This window comes from Dermacentor albipictus, chromosome 1, assembly GCF_038994185.2.
Source record: "Dermacentor albipictus isolate Rhodes 1998 colony chromosome 1, USDA_Dalb.pri_finalv2, whole genome shotgun sequence".
Lineage (NCBI taxonomy): Eukaryota > Metazoa > Arthropoda > Arachnida > Ixodida > Ixodidae > Dermacentor > Dermacentor albipictus.
This window is the reverse complement of record NC_091821.1, coordinates 249,426,752-249,445,412: the sequence shown is the minus strand read 5'-3', so window position 1 is coordinate 249,445,412 and position 18,661 is coordinate 249,426,752. Positions and strand designations below refer to the sequence as shown.

The following is an 18,661-nucleotide window of genomic DNA, read 5'->3' as shown; positions in this document are numbered from 1 at the left end:
GCGTATGTTTTCTAGGCTGCCATCCTTCTTTTGCTCGGCTATCAATGCCGACCGGCTGACTTTTAGCAACCTATCAAGTCCGTCTGACGTAGGCGCGATGAGCAAATCTTCAGATAGCTCTTCTAACTTTCCCGTGTCGGGCATTTCCTCTCCAGTATCTGGTGCCTTTAACCCACATGAAAATGGGCTCTGAATTTCTAGCTGGAAATGGTCTTCCCAGCCAGGTTTCCAACTGGAATCAGCCCTTCCAGATGGAAATTTTCCAGAGCCAGCTGGAAATGGCACTTTCCAGCTTGAAGTGGAATCCTCCTCAGCTGGGAATGGCACTTTCCAGCTGGAAGTGGAATCCACCTCAGCTGGTTTTCCAGCTAGAAGCAGCACTACCAGCTGGAAGTTTTCCAGCTTCAGCTGGAAACTACTGGATACAGCATTTTTTAGCTGGAAACAGCGCTTCCAACTGGAAACAACTGGATGGAGCATTCTCCAGCCGGAAGTAGAATCTATCGACTGGAAAGTGGAGCTTCCCACTTGCATTGAGACATTTTTTGTATCTGCAACATGCCCATATTTAGCCCTAGGTGGTGTTTGTATCAGAACGAAGAGCTTTTACTCTTGCAGCAGGAGCAAAAAAAAAATATATATTTTTATTTCTCTGCGTTGTGACAACAATCGTAATTAATTGCATGAACTGCATGGAAATGCTCGTCACTCACGGTACCTTTGATCGCGATCGGGCCCGATCGGGATCGATTGCAATCGAAAGTGTCCTGTGTGATCGAGTTGCAAAAAAAAAAATATCTACAGGAAAACTGCCACTTTTATTGAACCTTACTTGTAATAGACAAAAGCGACGCGCTCTTGATCGACACTGTATATCTTGCTACACTGTCGATGTTACACTAGCGAGGAGCTTGCCCGATTGGTCATGATGAGCCGTTGCGCAAACGGCTAGTGTTTACAGCATAGCAATTCCTTCTCTAACAAAAAAGAGCCTTAACACGTGGCACCTTCAGCAGTTCAGGCTGCAATGACCGCTGCTCCTATTTTTTCCCGTCTCCACGACGCCACTACAATCGCCGCCATATTTGTTGAATACTTAGGAGCTTTAGTCTCGTATCTTGTCTTGATCTGCTCTTTTGACACGAATAATAATATAATAGCGTGTTATTGCAATATCAGTATTTCTCAGAAAAGCTCGGGTTTTTATTCACAGCAGCAGCATTACAAAGGCAGGCCGAATATAAAAAATGTGACGACGCCACAGGGGCTCTAGTTTCGTACAGCACATGGCGGAAACTGTTACGGCGAGGCAATTTTGCGAGACAACGGGAGTCTCTCGGGTGGTCGTGTGATCAAGTTTTTGTGAGGAACCTGCATGATCTTGCGCATGAAGTAATTATTTTTGGACAGTTCCTTCTCTGGACGGTGTTACAAGTACAGGCAAGCATCAACGGTTGTTATTGCTGTACTTTGTGGTGTTGTGATTCACCAGTGCGGATCGAAGAGCACCGTTTTCTCCAGCCCTGATTCTACAATTTGGAGGTAATTATTTCACTTGCTTATGTTTTGAGCGTAAGTTAATGTTTATTTTTATCCTGTATGTTGGCACGCTTGAGCATGATATCATATGTCCCTGCTGTACGTGATGTTCGTATACAGGTTGATCATTTTTATGTTTTGCGGAATTTGGTAGAAATGGCTTGTGGCAGATATCATAATTCTTGTCGCTGAGCGGAATTATTCGAAGAGGTGGACATTATTAGCATGCGAAATCGAAAGACATCTTCAATTAATTAGCAAAAATTGACAAATTAACTTATTACCTTGCTGCACATATTACAATGTACGAATTGTAGCCTGTGAGTTTGCAAGATGGATCCACCTTAAATGAATTTCCAGAATTACATCAGTTTCGATATATTATTTTCTAAAGTGTGAGACGAATAAGTGGGCATTCCAGTTACTTTTGTGCTCCAATACATAAAAGAGCGTTTTGTTAAAAAAGTAAGTAGACCAACAGTGCACCTTTACGGCGAGTTTGATGACACATATTTCTAACTGGTGTCATTCTGGAAAGTAAGTCCAAGTGGATACGCCTGGCAATCTCAATGGCTACAATTCGTAGATTGCGATATGTGCCGTAATGTAATAAATTAGGAAGTTCATTATTGAATTTTTTAAAATTAGTTCAATATGTGTTCCGATTTTTCGTGCAAGTAATCTCCTCTTCTGAAGGATCCAGCTCAAGGACTAGAATTACGGTATCTTCAACAGGCGATTTGTTAAAAATTGCATAAAACTTAAAATTATCACGCAGCATATGTGAAGTGCTTGCCAGTTTGCGTAAGCCCCTTTTGTCTCCAATAGCCCACTTGAATATATTGCCGTGCAGTGTTTGTGCCCAATGTTGCACATACGTACGTCTATTAAATACTAGTGCGTATATGTCAATCTGCCCAACGCAATAGAAGCACATTTATGGCTTGCTTTCACTGCAAGTGCGTGCTCGCAAACACGTTGCATGAATGGCAGGCATTTGAATAGGTGCAAAACAACTATAACATAAAAAGATTGGCCCTCAAGCTCCTGTTATTCAGCAGAGAAATGCTTCTTGGGAGGCTGTTGAGTTACATCACACGCCTAGTTCAAAATACAAATGAGCTCATTTGAATTCTATTTGCACTAAAGCCACAGTCAATGGCGCTAAACAATTTAAGAATCATTGCATAGCTTCTGCAGCTCAAGTTCAGAGCCTCTTGAGAGCTCAGGTTGAGGCCTTGCGCCACATAAACTGTAGAAGGGTCTGTGATGAAGGTAAACTGTGGTACTGTCCAAAGGCTGTTGATACAATCCGCGTGATTTTGGTAAAGGTCACTGTTTACTAGAACTGAGTGGATTAAAGTGATGATTGTTTTAAAGTTCACTCACTATGTCTAAATATTTTTTTCAGATGGGGTACAAGGAGAAGTGCAAGTGTATTCCACATCTTGAGGGAGATGCAAGATATGCTTCCGCAATCCTTGCTGCAAGTGTTCAAATAAATGGTTGCAAGTTTCAGCACCGTGCTGTTTTGGCTGCATGTATTTTCACCGGACCAGTTGGTCTTGCGGCCAGTCACATTAGGAACTAAGTGTGACTTGCGACAGCAAGCTAAGATCCATGCGAGTTCTGGCCAGTTTGTATCCTGCTTGATGCGAGCTTACACCCTGGGATTTCACCTAAGCATGGCTCAACACCATGGTGTTGTCGCCAAGGCTCAACACCATGGCGACCGGTGCTGTGTGCCAGCCCGGTCTGAGGGTCTGTAGACCCACAGTCCGGGCTGGAGATTCTAGCTGGAACTTCTTCCAGCTGAATTACAGCTGGCATTTCTGGCAGCTGGATCCAGCTGGAAGGCCTTCCAGTTGGGACATATTCCAGCTGGATTATGGAACCGGAAATTTCACCCAGCTGGATTTTTTCCAGCTGCCTTCCCAGCTAGAAAAGTATCCAGCTGGGTGAAATTTCCAGTTCCATAATCCAGCTGGAAGTAAAAACATTTTCATCTGGGAACGCTACAGGCTCAATTTTATTCAGTTCGGGCGTGCTCTGAATATCAGCTTGCTGCGCCTCTGACCCTTTCTCATCGTTCGACAACGTCGGCCCCGCAACTACAGCCTTTGCAGCGAGCTCCCGAACCTTCGATCTGGTTAAGGCCTGAACGCTAGCCTCACCAAACAAAAGCCCCTTCTCGCGCAGGAGGTGATCGGACCTGTTCGAAAATAGGTACGGGTACTGGGGTGGCAGCATAGATGACACTGCCGCCTCCGTCTCAAGTGCTCCGAAAGGACCTTCAATAAGCACTTTTGCTACGGGCAGACACACGCTATGAGCTTCCACGGCTTGTTTGATCCATGCGCACTCGCCCGTGAACATATCGGGTTCTACGTAAGAGGGGTGAACTACATCCATCGTAGCTGCGGAATCGCGAAGCACTCGGCACTCTTTCCCGTTTACGAGGAGGTCTCGCATGTAAGGCTCGAGAAGCTTCATGTTCTCGTCAGTGCTGCATAATGACAAAAACACGACTTTTGTTTTTGTTTCCGGACACTGCGCCGAAAAGTGACCCGGCTTCTGGCACGTATAACACACGCGCGCTTGCCTCGCCTCGAACCGCTTTCTGCGTTCGGCTTCGGCTGCCGCCGTCTCCTTACGTTCAGTCGGACTGCTTTCACTCGCGTCCGCACTACGTGTGTCCCCCTTTGCTCTCATGGGCGTGAACTTCGGCCTCTCAAACTTGGAGCCAAATTCACCCTTTTGACCGTCCTTAGCTCCGCGAGCCCGACGCGTCACAAACTCTTCGGCTAGCTCAGCGGCTCTAGCCACCGTACTAACGTCTGGCTTATCCAAGACCCAGTAGCGCACGTTCTCAGGTAACCGACTATAAAACTGTTCTAGCCCGAAACACTGCAGAACTTTCTCGTGGTCACCAAACGCTTTCTCTTCTTTGAGCCACTCCTGCATGTTTGACATTAGCCTGTAGGCAAACTCTGTATATGACTCACTTTTGCCTTTCTCATTTTCTCGAAACTTCCGACGGAACGCCTCCGCGGACAGCCTGTACTTTTTTAGCAGACTCGATTTCACTTTGTCGAAATCCTCTGCCTCCTCTCTATCCAAGCGAGCGACTACGTCGGCCGCCTCGCCGGGTAACAAAGTGAGCAAGCGCTGTGGCCACGTTTCCCGAGAGAACCCCTGCTTCTCGCACGTTCGCTCAAAGTTAACCAGGAACAAACCAATGTCCTCTCCAAGCTTAAACGGCCGCATCAGGTCAGTCATTTTAAACAATACTCGTTCTCCTGCACCGTGTGCCTGATTTCCATTACGAGCGCGTTCCATCTCTACCTCGAGACGCTTCATTTCTAAAGCGTGTTGACGGTCACGCTCTTCTTTTTTTTTCTTGTTGCTCTCGCTCTCGTTCTATCTGTTCTTTACGTTCACGCTCATCTTTCTCTTGTTTCTCTCGCTGTTGCTGTTGCTGTTCTTTAAGTTCGCGTTCCTGTCTTTTTGCCGTCTCCCTCTCCTCAATGGTATCAAGTCATTCCGACAGCTCGTCATCCTCAGCTCCTAACTCAAGAATAGCCCTTAGCAGTTCTGGTTTTCTGAGTTTGTCTGAGACATCCAGACCCAACTCTCTTGCAAGCTCCAACAATTTCGGTTTGCGCAACGACTTCAAATCCATGGCTGCTCTGAATGCTGCTTTCTCTACTGCCTACTATTGTCTTGCCGCAACTAACCCGGCAGCAACGACAACCACAATTACCAGCTCTGTTTCTGACACTAACAAAAGCCTGGCAAAACTCAGAAGAAGAAAGTCCCGCACTCACCAAACCTCGCAACCAAGAATTCAGCGCAGTCGTTCCGCTGCAGGCAACCAGTCATCACACAGGGCTCGTTGCACTGCTCCCGGATGGTCGTTGTCCTGCTCAGCATACAGTCAACCGCATATCTTCGCTGCTGGCCTCCGTTGTCGCGATCTCACCGCTGGCAACCAGCTATTTGAACCGCACCGATGGCACCGGCTATTGGAATCTCAGCGCTGCCATCAGCTGTTGGAACCTCAGTGCTGACACCCGTTGTTGCAACCGGACCGTTGGCGCCCGTTGTTGCAAATGGGTCGCAAGCCCCAAGGGTAGCGTTGGCCTGGCGGCCTGGGGCACACTGGAAGCATCCGAAGGTCCCAGCAAAGCATGAGGCGACTGCTAACAGAACAACTTGTTTATTCTAGCATCGCAAAGAGCGGGCGGTCAGGTCGACCGAAGTAGAGAGACGGGAGAGCACGTTACTCAACAGAAGAAATCGGAGCCTCTCTCCTGGCGTCCGGGGGCAGCTGCTCTTATACTCTTGGCGTCGCGGGCAAGAAGGAAGGTCATGGGACGACACCACGTGACAGCGGCGACGGACGGACTGAGAGACACGTTGGGACAAGGAGGTGACGCATCAGACGGGCCGGCGCCGGTCAGACCTCCTCGCTTCACACTGGGGGAGCTCTTCTCCCCGGCTGCCGCGCTTTGACAAGCGTGGGCACACACACACAAACGCACACACAAAGACACGTGGCACTGAACATGCCGGGACGCGCTCGGCGGGGATGCGTCGCGGCCGCTCCGAACGGGCCAAAATGTCCGCCGCTTTGAACGAAGCTCCGGCGTACGTTGCATCCGCACCGGCTTTAGCGCGCGTCGTAGGCGAAACGTAACAACATTCAAGTCTTTAATTGGTGAAGTGACTTCCTAACGGGAGCATTTTACACGTATATTTGAATAAGATGGGTCTTCAAGCTAATGCTTTTCGACAAGGCGTAATTGCCAGTGCACACCCAGCCTCAAATGTTCTGAAGTTTAGGACATTCCTGCTGTGGTGGCTGAAGGCACCTATTGTTTACAATAATCCTTTTGTTATTGTCATAAGGTGAATACAATGCACAAGCAAGTTCCATAACTGCGATAAGCTGTTGTGCAAGGAGCTAAGTGTGGGCAAGGAACAGGAAAACGGTACTTGGGGTAATTAGCATGTTAAATCAAAAACTGCAATTTCTACTTTCTGCACAATTTGTTGAAAGCTTAGAAAGTTCATTAGGACTCTTCAGAACAGCAATTGCCCTCAAATTGGACACATTTCTCTTGGCATTTGGAAAGGTTTATTAGCAACAATCTCTAGGTATTCAAAGGAGGATTTAACCCTTTGAGGGTCGATTTTTTTCGCCACGTGCGACCACCCAGGGTCGATTTTTTTTATTGCACATTTAAATTCTTCAGAGGGAGCTATTTCGAAAAAAATTACTGTAATTTTTCTAGGGTGACCGTAAGGTGAGAAAAAAAATGTTTGGCGTTGGCATATATGGACTGTTTATTCATGAAAAACAATAAAAAAATAGCAAATAAAGTTATAAGAATTATAAAAAATATGGTGCATTGTTATACACAATGTCCACACGAGAAAAATACACAAGAAGAATGCGCACACGAAAATCTTTTGCAAGTCTCAAATGTTCCTCTTGCACTAATACTTCTTCAGCGTGTGGTAGTTCTTGAAGCATGGCTCCACGCAGTGCGGTTTGTTGCACTCAGCGCACATGTACCTAGTGTCCTTGCGACGTTTTTGCTGCCGAGTGGTGTTGGCGCAGACGTGGCACCTCCTCTGGGTGCCGCTTCCCTGAGCAGCCGTGGGAGGCAACTTCTGAATAAAGTGCCAAAAAGGGAAATGCATTCACGGCGGCATCCTTCGTATGCGGACCCCTGTGAGCAACAAACGAGCGAGTAACAGGCGGTCACGCTTTGAGTGACAAGAAAGAGGTAGCCATCAGTTTTGCGAGCGAAAGAAGCCGAAACCGCGTGCGGAACAAAACCGAAACTAACCGCCGCGCGCCCGCGAGCGTGCCAATGCGCGAGCGGTAGCAGACGCGCCGGAGGAAAAAAAACTATACAACGAAAACTGAAAGAGAAAGATGCGAGAAAAAAATTCCATGTATTCCCACGTAGTGGCAGCACATGCCGCGCAAGAAAAAGTTAGGAAATTAGCGCACGTTTTAGACGTACAGACGGTACCGTAAATATGGGGCTCTTGCATTGCCCAGGGGGCGCTGCGAAAAAGGTGCTAAAAAGCGCCCTCTGCGCTAAAATGGGTCGTACCAAGCTCGGTCGTCTGCTTCGGAAAGCACGTTTACACTATGGACCCGCCACTTTCGGTTGTGTTGTTTCACGGCCTGCAGCGAATATCGGGCGCCGAAGATTTTTTCAGGGATGGCACGCTGCGTAAAGGCAAGAAATTATGCAGTGCCGAATACGTGTACGCCGTTCAAGAATTGGGCGGCGAAGTTTTAGCACCGTGTCAAACGCGAGTCGCGTACGAAGTGGAACTTCAGGTAAGGTTTGCACGCTAGTTGCTAGATTCAGGCGCACAAACGCGAGGAAATGCTTGCTATAAATGAATCCACAGCGGCGATAAGCAGACATCATGTGTACGGAACTGCTCGAGCGCACGACGGTACGCGCCGCGATGTACGAACTGCTCGAGCGCACGATCGTACGCGCCGCGACGGCAGCGGTCTTTGGACATGCCGCGAAACGGCGGGCCTCCTGCAATCTTTGTTGACTGCATGCCGCTAAACAAGTAGTTATGCCTGCGTTTTAGTAGCGGCCATCTGTCCTCTTTAGTAACTGGTAATAACTGATGCAATGCATAAGAGCTCGCACGTACGTGCGAATCGCGGCGCGAGCTCGTACGCCGCTCGCTTGATGTAGGTTTTAATGACAGCGCTCGAACATCGATGTGCTGCAATCAATACTGCCTTGCTGCGCTGCCTCAACGTGCTGGCTTGAGATCAAGGATGAGCGCATTTAACTCTCTTAACCTGTGCTGCTCGTAGTGAATTGTCATCGAATGAGCCCGACCATTTGTGCTCATTTGCACACACCTGGTCACTTCACCACTTCGCATCGATCGAATTGTTAATTGTCGCTGTGGCCGGGTCTCGAATCGTGAATTACCAGCCATGCCTGCTGCTATGTCGGTCTGCTGTCGGGACTGTAGGTGCAAAAGACCGAACATTAGAATGCAGATAATCAAGCAAGCTTCAAGACAGGCGAAGCAGTCAGCATGGCGCGAAGTTTCGCTTACTCAGCGCGACGAACTGCAGCTATGCAGCGCGCCCGACGCTCCACTTCGTGAGGCCTTGAAGGAAAACGGCAGAATATGATGTTGGGATTCAGGCCTTCTTGTTCATGACAGCCCACGACGCAGAAGTAATGACGGTGACGCCTTCTCGAGGCTGGGCTAGGTCTCTCCGGATCGGCGCCACCGATTCCGTCTGCTCCCAGCATTGCGTCCCACGGCACACGGAGAGCCCGTTTTCGTTAAACTATAGGCTGCGGCGAGCTCGCAGCGTGGTCGGCATGGTCTGCGAGAAGTGACGAGCCTTTTCGCACTCGCAACAGGGCAGAAAAAAGTGCGAATCGACGCAAAACTCGGCCTAGAAACGTGCTTCGCCACAGCCAGGGCTCAATACGACCCAAGCTGGTACGACCCAGATGTCGTTTCCCGCGCCGCCACCAGGCGCCGCTACTATACCTCAAACTCCAGCGCAAGACGCCCATACGGCGTCGACCATTTTCGGACCTGTTCCCGGCGCCGTATATTTACGGCGTCGACCCTCAATGGGTTAAAACAAAATAATAGTTTTTGCTGGCAAAGATTCATAAAAGTGGCATCCATGAGAATTTGTCTAATAATTGCCATGGGAATCATTGACAAATTTTCACTAATATTTTGAATTAACGTCACTGTATATAGTGAAAGTGTGAAGTTAAAACGGTTCAATGCTCAAGCCTTGTCCTTGAAGCAGATCTCCTAAGACTAGTGCCAGTTTCACAATATCAGGCCTGACAAGTTCCAGAAAAATGCATTGGCATTCTAAACACATTTCAAAACAGCTTCCTTGTGCACCGAGAATTATGTAGAACAAAAAAAAAATATGTTGAACACCAGTGTATTATTTTATGGCAGATTTTGTGGGAGTATGTCTCTAAAGTTGTGGCAGCCTCCTTAGGATTACTACTAACTAGACTGGCCTTGAGCACCCACTAACATAATTACAATGTTTATTAGTGAAATTAATTACGGTGTCTGTGATCATCACACAATTTCTGATGCCATCCAATGCAAGATGTCTTGGCAAGCAGAAATTGTTGCATAATTTTGGAATCCCACACTTTTAAAAATTAGAGACAGTCATTGCCGAACACCTGATATACTGCTACAAAGGAATAAAATCAAGTATGATGTGTGTGCAGCAGTGGGCCAGGAGTTGAACATCCTTGTTCCTTGCCACGGTGGTGTAGTGGTTTTGGTGTTGCGCTGCTAAGCCCGAAAGCGTGGGATTGAGTCCCAGCCGTTTCGACTCCATTTCGGCCAGAGCAAAATGCAAAAACACTTTGGTAACGTGCACTTGATGCACGTTAAAGAATTTGAGGTAGTTGGAATTAATCCGGAGTCCTCCACTATCGCATGCCTCATAATCATATCATTGTTTTGGTACGTAAAACCCCAGAGTTCAATTTTTTTTATCGTTGTTCTCCTTCAACTCCATTTAATAGATATTCTTTTTTTCTCAATAAACTGAAGACACAAATGTCAGATCAGGCAAGAGTGAATCACCTCCAATTGTTACTTGACCTTGTGATCATGTGTAATACAGATGCTTTTGGCAAGCAATTTAGTGTCGCATTTCAGGAGCCAGTAGCCGAGCTACCAACTTAAATTTAAAAATATGCTGCAGTTGATGCCAGAAGACATGAATGCTAAAAATTGTTTTATTACTAAAGTTGCTAAAAGCTCTTCGTTCTGTAGGTATGCTGTAAACAAGCACTTGGCTCTGGTCGCAGCTGGAATGACCTGTGCCACTAATGAATGGAAGTATTCATGAAGTTTATGAAATATTCATGTAATAGCAGCCACAATTTCGACTGCCATTATAGATTTTCTAGAAAAAGGGTGGTAATGCTGCAAGTATAATTGAGCGGGTCTGAAAATTTAAGATCTTACAAATAGGACACCAATTGCATTTGTATTCTTTTGAACTGTAAAAATAATCATAAAAGAATTGGTCTTGTTACGAGATCTGTCAAGAAGCTTTGAACATTGGGTGTTTTAGGATAAAGTCTTAAAAGTTGGCAGGTAGGTATTATCCAGGGTACCCACCCTGCATAGTTTGAAGCTTGTAATTAATGAAGTTTTATCAGTGCAGTTTATTTCTAGTGATGCTACTTGATATTCTCAACTGTGGCACTACAGTTTTCCATGCTGCGTTTCTCCTTGGCAGCAGTTTCTTCTCTGACTGCATTAGTACTGCACCCTGGCCAGCATAATCTTTGATGCTAGTAATACTGTTATTTTACTTAATGCATCGTGCATCAGCTTATGAATTGTATTATATCCTTGTAAAACTCATGGTAATGAATTCCCATCTGACAACTCTATAGCTACCACACTTTTGCCAAAAAAGAAAAGATGCAGCACTTTGTAGCTCTTGCACAACATGTTTATGCAAGTGTGTTGCTTCCTAGAACTCATTATTGGGGGCTATCCATGCTGCAGGTGCACCATAGCGATCACTGTATAGTTCTAGATCACTACCAGGTAACCAGCATGCAGGGAAACTGTTCGGCCTCATCATCAATACACATAACACCGTTTCTTTCCTGTTTAGCCTTCAAATGCCCAAGTGGTAGAAATCCAGTCATCGACTTATAACAATATTCCATAAAGGTACTTTTCTACACACCTAGCATATTAAGTGATGCAGTACAAAGCTGGTGGCAAAGTGAGAACGGCTGTAAGGCCCAATGCCATCAGTAGCTCATCCCAGGGGCTAGTAGGGTCGCCATCCTGCCGTTAAAAAAAAAAAAACACAAATGCAAACAAAATAACAGTATAAAGGAGCAATGCATAGATTAATGCAAATGTTTCATTATTGAAATTTATTAAAAACATTTTATAATATATGGTAAACTCATTAATCACATTGTCCCAGGTGAGTGGAGGACAAGGAAGAGTGCATCCATTTTGCTCGTGTGGCTCATGCCAGCTGATGTGATAAGCACAAACAGCAAGCGATAGTTGAGAAGACATATCGGAGAGAAGCAAAGCATATGCCTGGACTGATAGGAGAAAGCTCAGAAGAAGAAGAAAAAGCAATAAGATCGACAGTACAGTCCAACACAACAGTGAAAAGTTTAGTATTCAGAATTAATGTGCTTGAGACAATTGTCTGGTATGTATGAGCATCCATGAGAGCATTTGTGATGCAGCTTATAATGTGCCAATTTCGAAAGAACTGGAAAACTTGCAAAGGAGGCTCTGGTTTGGTGATTAGAGCTGGCAGCAGGCACCGTGCAAGAAAAACTGCCCAGGTGGCAACCCTAATGACAAGAGGCGCTAAGCTTACACTATGTATTTAATTAGCAGTTTACAGGCATTTGTTTGCACCTTTGTTTCTGAGCCCGTAGTGGTTTCTGTATTTGTGACCGATGGAATTTTAATAGTGGTGTCTTTTTTTTTTTTACCTTGAAATCTTATAAGGTTAGCCCTACAGCTTGTATTTGGAAAATATAGTAATCTTTATGTACACATATGACTTATAATTGTACACTTATGACTTATAATTTTAGTGCTTGTATGGGAACTTCTGAGGTACATTGCAGTTTTATTTTGAGCATGAGCCTGCCTTGCAAAACTGCTGCTTTATTCTCGACAGATCACTTGTGAGGATGTTACTTTTGATGTGCATTGATTGGCTAAGCCATTGACAGCACGCCTGTTGCTCCATTGAGACATCATACTTGGCATGATGTTGCACAAAAGTGGTAGTGTCCCCGGAAGTGATTGACAAAGAAAATGGGCCCTGCTTGCGCATTATCTGGCCACAGTGAACATTAAAAACAATTTTGACTACAGGCATGTAGTGGCTGTCTATACATAGGGCCATTTGTTTTCAGGCTTCATAGTATTCAATATTTTGTGTCACAATTGGTTTATAGTAAAGCTGGTGCAAAATCTTTTCTAGATGCTGCTCAAGAATTCAGTTTTTTTCTGTTTATTTCTACAATAAAAGCTGCTCTTGCTATGTGAAAATTGGCTACATAACATTTGCAACGTTAGATGTCAATTTGAATTTCACAACAAAGCAATACCTGTGTTTGCGTAGTGCACTATTGAGAGGTGTACTGTTGAGTCATGAAGTTGCACCAACTAGCTCCTGCCATAGCTTTACTACTGAGGGCTCTGTTTGTACGATTGTGGCAGTTACCGTTGGACAAGTGCTTTTTGAAGTCGGCCAGAAGTGAGGCCACTTTACCTGTGGCCACTACGTCAGCCAAGAAGAGGGCTTGTAATCCCGGCCACGGCAATCACATTTCTATGGGGGCGAAATGTGAAAACAGCTGTGTACTGGGATTTAGGTGCACGTTAAAGAACCCCAGGTGGTCCAAATTTTTGGATTTCCCCACTACGGTGTGCCTCATAAGCATATCGTGGCGTAAAATCCCATAATGTAATTTTAAAAGGGCTTGTAATGAAGCAAGACCTAGGTTTCGAGATCTTTGTAAAATGAGTGTAGGATAGCGGTTTCTTGCCTCTATTTGGCTTTTCTTCCCATGCCATTGTACCATCCCGTACATAGAGCATATATTTCAACAAACCTTTTAAAGAAGTTAGTAATGAAATGAACCTGTTCATTACAGCAGTGACAAATCTGCCTAGGCCTGATCACTTTTTATGAATGATTCCCGATATATTTCTAGTAGCGTAGTATGAAAATGTACTCTTTCAAGTCAACTACAAAAAAAAAAAGAAGAGAGAGATGGGGGAGGGGCAGGTTTGATTTCTGAATACTAGGTGACCATAGCAGCTGAGGCCTCTGAGCGCTGCAGTAATAATTAAAGTGATCGCAAAGAGATCTGCAGGGTTTGCACCTAGTTAGCGATAGTCGCAGTCTGCATGGTTAACGTGGTCACAGCATTTCTTGCTCGTTTCAAAGGCCCTCCATTGTTTTTCTGGTAGCTGATCTTCACGCGATTGAAACGCTCATCGACGTACACAAATGTACGAACGCATCAAGACGTTCAGTTTTAATAGATACTATTTGCAATGACAAAAATAAAAGCCTCGGCACTATGGCAAAGTACTTCAGAGAGTAACATCAGAAAATGTTAGTCTAGTTTTTATTTCTTTAGTGGATAGCTGCTGACCCAGTAATTGCGCTATGGCGCCTCTATTCCTCGAGAACACTACAAGTAGAGTTTTAGATTTGGGAATGCAAACCTCCAGGTGTACAAAAGAATCCAAAGCGAGCAAGAAATAGTACAAGGCCCACAGTGGAGTTGGCGTCCCCTAATGCTTGCGTGCGGGTTGCGTCCTCTAATCTAAAACTCTCTAATTATGTTACCTTTTAATGTGACCTGTTCAAAACTTGTGCCAAGTGCAGTGTGACTTCGGATGAGAGAATGGACACCAAGCCTCTGAAACCTGATGTGGCGGTTTCGTACCAGACACCGCTAGCACGCGCATGCACGCACACGCACGCACACACACGCACTTTATGCCTAGACCGAAAGCTGTTGTTGTCCTCGCCGTATGTTGTACCTATGTGCGAACGTGAGCCGAGAAGGATGGTGGCTTGATGCGGCGGTGTCTCGCGCTTGCAAGAGAGGAACGCGCGGAGGGCGCGCGCGCTAGGAATGGCTGGGGGTGGAGGGGCAGGTTAAAGCGTGTCTCCTCTGCGGCGGCTGAGCGCGGCCGCTCGTGTTCCATCTTTGAGGCAATCTGCGCTGGGTTCGAAGGCTAGCCGACCGGAGATTGCTGATGGACTCGTGTACACCTGTGCTCTCGCGCGCCTAGTTCGCGTTGAAGCGTGAGGCAACACGAAGGCGAATTCGCTCATCGCTGCTGCCACTCTTCGTCACGCCAGCATTCTGACAGCGAGTATCCGCGGTCTTCGAGTAAGATGTGTCCGTGTTTGCCTGTGCGCGCGTGACAACGTGCATGCTAACTGAGTTTGCGAATGTTTACAGCAGTTTATGCAGCTGACAAAACGACTAACCTTACTTCGTATAGTTTTCTAACAATTTGCTATCGCAATCAATGCTCCATCTTTCGGGCGATACTGTGACTTTTTTTAAACATTTCAGACACGCATGCCGTCCTGGGTGCTACAGCTAAAGACAAAAGAATGTCTCGTAAAGGCTGTGGCACCGAAAACGTCATATACATTCATTTTTACTTTTGAAGAAATTTGCTGTGTAGGCAACGCCGGGGAAGTCTCTGCCTCCTTTATGGACTATCTTACGTATAGGTGCGTTCACCGTGGCTGCACTTAAAAGCATGCTAGCTGGTCAAAATTATTCCTGTATACCGCACACACGCTACGTTGCTGACAGGAAAGTGTTACTTGTTACTGGGCTAGTTTCTACTTGGTTATGGTTTTAATGACGCAAAGAAACGACGAGACGGGCGTTACGTTCATTCCTGTCGTGTCGTTTCTTCACATTCTGTGTCTTTTAAATCGTAACTGACGGGAAAGTACTGGGCGTGCAGTAAGGGCGATACGCGAAATTCCGCAGGCTCCCACGTATCTTACTTGCCCTTGCCGACATGTCCAACTTCTCGCCAACTCTTGAAACTTAAGAGGAAGCCTTAGCTCGGGTGCTCCTATCTAAATACATGTGAAAGGAGAATTCGTTTTTCTCAGCAACCACTGCGCGAAAATGGACGAGGTTTGTTGCATTTAAAAGAAAAACAAAAAATCTAGTGACTGTTAGTTTTAAATTTCTTTACAACTCCGTAACTCAGCAACAAAAGATTATAGCGCAATTCTGTGAATTGCATGTTATAGTACATCTAAAGCGGACAAACCTGACATGTTACACATGAATCTAAAAGAATTCAGTAATGTGTAAATACAGCTTTTGCAGAACCCTTGTACGCAACGTAACAAATTCACGCAATATATAAATTGACGTATCGAATTTGTCCGCTTTGAATGATCTAGCTAATGGATGCCGTTTACAGAACCGCGATATCGGTTCTTGATGGAGAGTTATCAATTTGTAAACTTCGTGCTTCTATTTTTTTTTTCGTACTTTCGAATTTTTGAAAATTCTTTCAACAATATTCAGGCCCTAAATCGCAATTCCGCTTCCAACAGTCACTAGAATTTAACTTTCTCTCTCAAATGCAACAAATGTCATTAAAATCGGTCAAGGGGTTATCTCATAAAAGTGTTTTTGCGTTTTACACGTATTTGAGGCCGCTTCAGAGTTGGTTCCGAGCTGAAGCTTAAAACAAGCGTTTTGAAAGCTTGAACGGCGCGAGGAAAGAAGGACAGCAGGGCCGATGGCGTCAGTCCGCAGGCTGACGCCTTATTTACGATTTGGTCTACGTCTGTCATCTTGGTTAGGTCAGACGAGTTGTGTGGAAAGCGTACTTGAGGGTTTTCCATATCGTCTATTGCACTCAAGATTGGCGAGTATCGTTGTGGAACAAAGTTACGCCCTACGCAGTGTACGGATTTTAAGAGGACTGAGATGCTGCGCCATTTCTGGCGTGACCTTACACAACTCTCTTAGAAAAATTTACACCCTTTAGGGCTTATCTTGTCCCACAACGATTATCATCGTCTGTCTTGCCCGCGTTTCCTTTCTTTAAAGCTGTGAGCCCGGTACTTCCCAGTCACGAACGGCATGCGCGTTATCAGTGTGACACAGCATTCTCGACAGGAAAGTAGCGAGCGCCGAGTTTTCAGGAAAGGAAACGCAAGCAAGGCAGATGACGATTATTGTTGTGGGGCAAATTTACACCCCAAAGGGTGCAACAGTTTTAAGAGTGTAAGAGTGTAGGGCGCGCGAGGACGGTGTTATCGCCATTGGATTTAATATTGGACGCCGACGGCAAAAATGCGTCTGGAGTGTCTATGTAACAAAAGTTTAATAGCACGTATATTTTAGCTAATTGGCGAGATCATCGTTAAATTTTTTTTTGCTGTTAATGCCCGCCTGGTCGTACACTCTACACTCTTAAAACATTTACACCCTTTGGGGCTTATCTTGTCCCACAACAATAATCGTCATCTGTCGTGCCCGCGTTTCATTTCTTTAACGCTGCGAGCCCGGTACTTCCCAGTCACGAACGGCACGCGCGTTATCAGTGTGACGCAGCATTCTCGACAGGAAAGTAGCGAGCGCCGAGTTTTCAAGAAAGAAAACGCAAGCAAGGCAGATGACGATTAGTGTTGTGTGGCAGATATAAACCCTAAAGTTTGTACTTTTTGCTTAAGAGTGTATCTGGAATAACAGCAGGGGCTTGAAATAACAGTATTTTTATTTTTCCACATAAAAAGGAATTCATCGTATATCTATAGCATAGCATATAGTTGCATGGGTACCCGTTGTGGTTGCTTAGTGGCTATGGTGTTGGGCTGCGAGGTCGCGGAATCGAATTCCGGCTATGGCGAACCGCATTTCGATGGGGGCGAAATGCGAGAACATCCGTGTACTTAGATGTATGTGCACGTTAAAGAACCCCTGGTGGTCCAAATTATTCCGGAGTTTCCCAACTACGGCATGCCTCTTAATCAAATTGTGGTTATGGCGCGTAAAACCTCATAATTTAATTATTTATTTTAGTTGCATGGTACATGTTGTACACAGTCAGAATGCCGTGCAAGGTTGTGCGGAGTCTGCCGGCTCCGCCAATACAATTTGTTACGGAGTAGTGTGAATATATATGTAGTTTCTTAGTGAATTTTTTTTACTTGTAATAGTGTTGTCCGTGGCCAATCCGGTTTCCATCCTGGCACCTTTGCTAGACACCGTTCCTTCCTGCGGTCACCAACAACTTACGATCAACAAGCTCACCAGCCGCCTCCGAAATCTGGTGCTTCATCCATCGGTCATAGCATCAGGCGCCACATTGAAGAAGCAGATACCACCTTCCCGACAGGCTGACTGGTGGCCTACGCCAGTACGAGCTGCACGGACAAGCAACTGGTTACGCCAGTCGTGGTGCCTGCACACTCAACCATAAATACCCATTATGTGTACCGTCTGACCACTCCGGTTACATCGGTCAGTGCGGAACTTTTGACCATAGTCTCGCAACACACTTGGTGAAAGCAGCTTCCACGTTGCCGACAACGCTTATGATAATACGCACAGACTTCACCTCAGCCATTAAGGAGATTCTAAAAGTATACAATGACGAAATACACCTCATAACTGCACAGGCACCCGGCCAGCTTCGGATACAGGGGATTTTACGTGTCACTATTTCCGCTCACATACAAGTCGACACCGCTGTATAACCATAGTGAGTTGTCATCTACATTCTACACACCTTTCCCAAGTGACCCTCAGAATGATTTCCTCCACCGCAGGGAGATTCTTCGCCGCACCACACGTGATTTAATCATCCCACCGTGTGGTGCAAACCTCCCACGCAGCCTTACCTACCAGAAGGAGGTGGTTTTGCGGAGACTCCGTGTGGGGGCGGCAATTACTCCGTCGGTCACGTATCCCTGACCAAAACATCTCCATGTACCATTCGAGGATACCTACCCATATTGAACAGCTATGTAGAGCTTTCGCGGCTACAATCAAACACCTCTCTTGGACATGCCCTGGCCTTAACCAGGTCCGATGATGCTACCTGCAAGCAGTAGACTATGATTCTTGGTAATATGATAAAAAACATCGATCACTACTCATGTATATCTCCTAAACCGGCCTGTATTTTTAGATTTAATCATTTGTGCCGTTGGACAAACTTTAAAAAAAAAATGTCGTATTGCCAATTGCGCAAATTCTGATGTCCACTGCTGCCATGAAGCTCGGTCAGTAAAAGTTATAATTTTATCTGGAATCACATGTATTTAGCAATCTGAGAGAGTCGTCGCAGAAACACGAGGTATTCGTTTCATACTTCGGAAGATTTCACTTTACATTGAACGTCACTTTAAGCGCAGCGTTTTGTTGTATCTTTCGCGCGAGACTTTGGCATTATAGACGTGCAGCCTTTTAGAACGCTTTTGAAGGACACAATCAATGCAGAATTTCTGGGTTCAGAAGAAAAA

At 45.7% G+C, this 18,661-nt stretch overlaps 1 long non-coding RNA gene across 1 annotated transcript; it reads left to right on the top strand.

The window, feature by feature from the left end:
- The first annotated feature begins 762 nt into the window (after nt 1-762).
- LOC135900197 (uncharacterized) lies at nt 763-3,057 on the top strand. The gene is made up of 2 exons (XR_010563824.2): nt 763-1,542; nt 2,951-3,057. It is a non-coding gene; the product is annotated as an uncharacterized lncRNA (long non-coding RNA).
- The last annotated feature ends 15,604 nt before the right edge of the window (nt 3,058-18,661 follow it).